Source organism: Lampetra fluviatilis, chromosome 74 (assembly GCF_964198595.1).
Source record: "Lampetra fluviatilis chromosome 74, kcLamFluv1.1, whole genome shotgun sequence".
In the NCBI taxonomy this organism is placed as follows: domain Eukaryota; kingdom Metazoa; phylum Chordata; class Hyperoartia; order Petromyzontiformes; family Petromyzontidae; genus Lampetra; species Lampetra fluviatilis.
The window spans coordinates 2,036,719-2,042,718 of record NC_136348.1 but is presented as its reverse complement, the minus strand read 5'-3'; the positions used below and the strand labels follow the sequence as shown (position 1 = coordinate 2,042,718).

Below are 6,000 nucleotides of genomic sequence, written 5' to 3'. Positions count from 1 at the left end.
TTGTGTTGTGCCCAAAGCGTCGTGATTTATTTTATGCCTATGTGACTTTTAATTAAATAACCAAAGAGTTTATAATATTATAAACTATGAACTACAACCTATCCATTATAACTCCGTAAAATACTATTAATTGTTACATTGTATAATCACGTAAATGGAGGTATGGGATTACAATCGAGGACAATGGATGGCATGGGGAACTTGTTTTTCCAGCGCTCATCCCATTTATTAAAAATAGGCGAACAATTACACACTGAGATGCACTTACATATTCATGCATGAAGCACAATGGGCACATTACCCTTCGGTATGTTAATATACATGCGGATTGTACCTTCCAAAATTAACAATCGAATGCAAATATCCTGAAAGACAAAGGAATGGATCCTAGGGGGGGAGTTATAAGGCGGCTCAGAAGCAGAGCTTAATGCCATTTCGAGAGAGAACTTGATGAGGTTGGACGCTCGACTCGTCGCTCTGCTGATCGCCCTTCAACCGCGAGACAACGCATCCTGGCGAGCACAATTGCTGTGTCGACAGTTAGGCGACTTTGCGTCGGGAGAGTTCGTGGCGACATCTTCAGACGGGTTCTAGACATCGATATACCGTGAATCTCCAAGTAAGTGTCTATTTTCGCGGATAAACTCTTAAACGTGTTCGTCGTCAAATGAGCGGTATTTTTTTGCGTCTCGGTTAGACGCGAGTGTCGTTCTTGTTTTAGCAGTTAACAAAATCCAAAACTCTAAAACGCTAAACATCATTGCGGCCGATAGCGTACATTTGACTCGATAACACCGCTGCTGTTACTACGCTCACATGGAGCAGAGACGCTCTCCACACGGAGGCAAGAAGCCATTCAATTGCTCTGTGTGTGGGAAGTCCTTTTCACGGCCATCACATCTTCAGAGACACCAAAGAACACACACGGGCGAGAAGCCATTCCTGTGCTCTGTGTGTGGGAAGGCATTTGCACAATTGTCAACTCTTCAAACTCATCAGAGAACACACACGGGCGAGAAGTCATTCCAGTGCTCTGTGTGTGGGGAGGCATTTGCACACGCGTCAACTCTTCAAGACCATCAGAGAACACACACGGGCGAGAAGCCATTCCTGTGCCCTGTGTGTGGGAAGGCATTTGCACACTCGTCAACTCTTCAACACCATCAGAAAACACACACGGGCGAGAAGCCATTCCTGTGCCCTGTGTGTGGGAAGGCATTTGCACACTCGGTAACTCTTCAAGAACATCAGAGAACACACACGGGCGAGAAGCCATTCCTATGCCCTGTGTGTGGGAAGGCATTTGCACAATCGTCAACTCTTCAATACCATCAAAGAACACACACGGGCGAGAAGCCATTCCTGTGCTCTGTGTGTGGGAAGACATTTGCACGCTCAACAACTCTTCAAAATCATAAGAAAACACACACGGGCGAGAAGCCATTCTTGTGCCCTGTGTGTGGGAAGGCATTTTCACAGTCGTCAACTCTTAAAAGGCATCAGAAGGTCCACAACGATAGGAAACTGAAATCAAAAGCTGAAATTCAAGGTGCTGCAATGAGCCTTGAAGAAGTTTCCACCTTCGATCCCATGCAGTTGGATCCCGAGAGATGGCTGGATGTAATGGAGTGGCTCGAGAGTCAACCAGAGAGCTCGGGGTGACTGAAAAAATATTATGTCATGTGGCTATACCTTTTAATCCGTATCGAGTACTTTTGTGTGTAATTTTTACCATTTTAGTTTAATTACGTGCATAGTGGTGGTTTGTAATGTTATCGGATTACTTGCCGAAGGGGTGTGATGAGCACTGGTTGTGAGAGGGTTCAATTGTAGTCGTTAAGTGTTCCTGTTGAGCTAAAGTTGGAATGCGTCTGTAGGTACATCTTTACTCAACATTTTAAACAGTTTTTTTCAAGTATATAGCTTTTTTTGATTGGTATTAATCGACTTTAGATAGCTGATTTCAGGATGTACATTGATGACGCGTTCGTTGAATATATGGCCTTGACTTCAAGATAGACGCACAGTGAACAAATGTGGTGAACTAATAAGGAAATCATGGGGAATGATACTTTAACGCTTTGGTATTCCTGGAACAGAAATGGTTTGCATGGTACTGGAAATGTGTGAACATAGGACATAATAAATATTCCCTTCGAGTTTTGACGTAAAAATGATTGCAGATGAATAAAAACGTATTTTTAACAAATGTTTGTCCGGTCTTTATTTTATAATGTTCCTAGCAAAAACATGTTAAGAGAATTTCAGGTGTAGGATCTCCGTCACACAAGTGTCCCCTTAACCGGCAGCATCTTGTCTGTCTACACGATTAACACGTGTTCCTTGAGGTGAAAGGTCCCCGTAGTTAATCGTTCATCAACGTACCAGTCCCTAATCCCGAAGTATGTCGGGGATAAACTGTACTCATAACATGTACACTGTAATACTATGAACGATAACACTAAACATTAAACGATTATAAACTAGTGTTTTAATTTACAACCATATAAACGGAGGTAAGGTATTATAATACTATTAGAAGCATTCGAATCACAGTGTGGTCGTATACGAATCGCTAATATGTATGTATAGTGTACGTGTAAGGATCTGATAAAATGTATTACAATTACAACATGGTCATATTACAATCACGATTTTCACTGCTAGATGTAATCGAATAACAAAAGACGGAATATATTTATATAAATACACGCTAAACTCATTATAAACTCATCAGATTATTAATGGTGACAATTATTAAAACAATCACAAATTGTGACAGAGAAATTCCCACATGCAAAACACCACTCTCACGTGACGAATTCTTAAACAAACTGCAACACTCAAGTGACAAAATTCAACAAAAAAAGGCCGCAATAAAAAGAAAAACATCAATGGACAAATCCAAAAAACAGTCAATACATAGACGTTAGTAGCTGTTAGAAGAAGACAACACCTAGCACCTTCAACGATACACATTATACAGCGAACTCGTAAATGGGGCGGTATATGACAGCCTTCGCTGCTGTCGACGGGGCCAAGCAGTGAGTGTTTAACTCCATTGTTTCAGAATCCGTGTCATCACCCGGCCACAGCGCCTTACCCAAACTGCATCTCCCGAACAAGGCAGCCTTCCCTATGCTGTGTATTTTAGCAGCATATTTACGGACGCACTTGAAGATAACAATTTCGTCTAGAAAAGGCAGGCGACTTGTTCTACCAACACGATTTCAAATTTCTACCGAAAGAAGTATGAGTTCATTAATGAGTAGTATTCACTAAGCCCCGATGACACTAACCTACACACAGTTATGATTAAACAAAGTAAACATTAGTCGCTCATCCCAGCTCAGACATGATCATAGCAATTATTTCCAAATCCGCGTCGGGTCCCACGAGAACAGGGCACTTCAACAAAATTGTAAACTCACATTGCATACTCTAACATTATAAACTCTAACAATATAACCTTTAAACTATGAGCTATACATTGTAACGCTTTAAAATAACACTACAAACTAGTGTTATAGTAAACTATAATGTTGTGAACTCTAACCATATAAGCTATGAGCGATACATTATAACGCTATAAAATAACAATAAACTGGTGTTAAAGATTAGAACACCGAACATTGAAGTGTGATATTCGAATTCACACCGTGGTCCTCTAGTAATCACACTTTGCTCGTCCGTATGTAACATGCCTGTATGTAATATGTACTGTATGCATGTGATATGTCTGTATGTAGTATGTCTGCATGTAACATGTATGTATGTAATATGCACGTGAGAACCAAGGGTGGAATATGTGAAACGGAAAGTGCAGGATCAGGATGGGATTACAAATATTTGAATAACACTTTGGTGGTATAAGGATCAAGCTGTCCACTATTGGATGAATATTCCATCTCAATGGCATCAAATAGCAATATTCAGTATGAATATGTAAAATAATCGCACAAACCCAATATTAGCCCGTGAAATAATGAATCGTTACAATTGTAATGACTCCGGACTCAGACTGCAGAGGGTTCTTTTATTTAGCCTTTAACGCGGTTTCAGACCCCAGTCGTCACGATATAGCAACGACGACGACGAAACAGCAACCAGCCAACACAGCCCCAAACCTCGTTCCTCCCCCTCTCTCATTCTCGGCGTGAACCTCCGCCCACACATGGTCCCGCCTTCCCTTCTCGAACTCTCTTTATCTTGTTGTCACCAATTGTCCCTTAGTTGACGCACTGTTTTTACATCACCCACCTCTATGACCTCTACGTGACCCCGCCATGGGCGGAGCAACTTGGGGGATTTTCCCGGTGGCACCTGTAGGCAATACAACCATGCCCTGTCCCCGACCGCCCATGGAAGCACGTGTTCCCGCCGCCCCGAGTTCTTTTCATTAGCGGCTTGCGCTTTGGTGGGGAAAGGTCCTCGTTATGATTCGTTTCGCAACGTTCAGGTCCAGAATACCGAAGTATACCGGGAATAACCTGTACTTAAAAACATGTAAATTGATAACACTATAAACAATAACAGTAAACATTAAACGACAAAAAATAAATATCAACTGGTTTTATAATTTATAGCACCATAAACGGAGGTACGGTATTTAAATATCATTAGAAGTATTACAATCGCACTCTATACATATGTATGTAAATTATCTGATCAATCGAACCGGGGGTCGGATATGTGAACTGTGGGGGGTACAGGGCAAAAATCGCATTCAAATTTTAGAATAACAATATGGTCGTATTAGCATTTTACTGTGCTTGAATGTATATTACGTGCAAATGCAAATCGTTAGTCGTAAATGCGAGGGAGGAGTTAAGAGGTGCACGTTTAATCCATAGTTAACATTTATTTTAGCATCATTTTTAAGGACACTTGCTGAAAAGAATTCCTCTGGACATGGCACGTGCCTTGTTCTACTCGATCAACCAAAATAAGTACAATGTCGGTCATACAGGAGTGTGATTTCATTCATGAGCAGTATTCACACAGCCCCGATGACACTAACCTAGCTAAAGTTATGGTTAAACAAAGTAATCTTGAGTGATCATCGCAATAATTTTCAAAGACGTGTGGGGTCCTGCGAGAGCAGGTCCCGACTACAATCAGCTGGGCAGCAGAATCGGAAGTAGCTGCGTCGCCCTCGAAATGTGATGTTGCTGCTGTTGTTGTCGCTGCTGTTGTTGCTGCTGTAGTTGCTTCTGTTGCTGTGATATACGCAGGGAGGTGGTGTTCCGTGATGGGATGACGCCTTTGATTAAAGCCTCTGACCAAACTCACCCGATTGACGCCCTTGATCGTCGCATTTGATCAACTCTGATATTGTATACTCTCACATGTTAAGCTCTATCATAGTGAAACATAATATTATAACCTATGAACTACAACCTATCCATTGTAACGCTGTAAAAGAATATTACCTATTGGGTTTCACTCCCTCGTCGAGAAGGCCGCTCTCTTCCTTTTCTAAAGTTACATGCTAATTTCTCTGCATTCACTATAAATCGAGGACAAAGTTTTTCCATTTATTCAAAATAAGCGCACAATTACACACTGAGATGCACTTACATATTTGTAATGCGGGCGAAAGCGACCTTCCGGATGTGACGTCACGAGGAGGCGGAGCCAGGTGACGTGGGTGAAAGGTTGGGGTCCTTAAGCGGGTAAACCGGAAAGAGAAGGCAGTCGGGGTGTGAATGGAAAGGTGTGGGGCCACGCGGGCGTACGAGTCGAGGGGGCACCGTCGAAGCGGGAGCCAACCCCGGGAACAGTAGGGAGCTACTGGGAGGTGTAAAGCTGCAGATAGAGATAGGCAGTAAGGCTGTGTGTGAGGGGCAGCGGGGTGGCTGCCAAGAGTCGCAGGAGCGACGAGGAGGCGAGACAGCACGAGGCTGTCAGAGCTGCAGCAGGAACAGCAAGGGAGCTGTGTGAGATTACAGCAGCGGAGCTGCTGTGGGGCTGCAAGAGCGACAAGAACAGCAGCGGGGC

At 42.8% G+C, this 6,000-nt stretch overlaps 1 pseudogene; it reads left to right on the top strand.

The window, feature by feature from the left end:
* The first annotated feature begins 816 nt into the window (after window positions 1-816).
* LOC144953344 (uncharacterized) overlaps window positions 817-6,000 on the top strand; it is a 201,380-nt pseudogene continuing 196,196 nt past the window's right edge.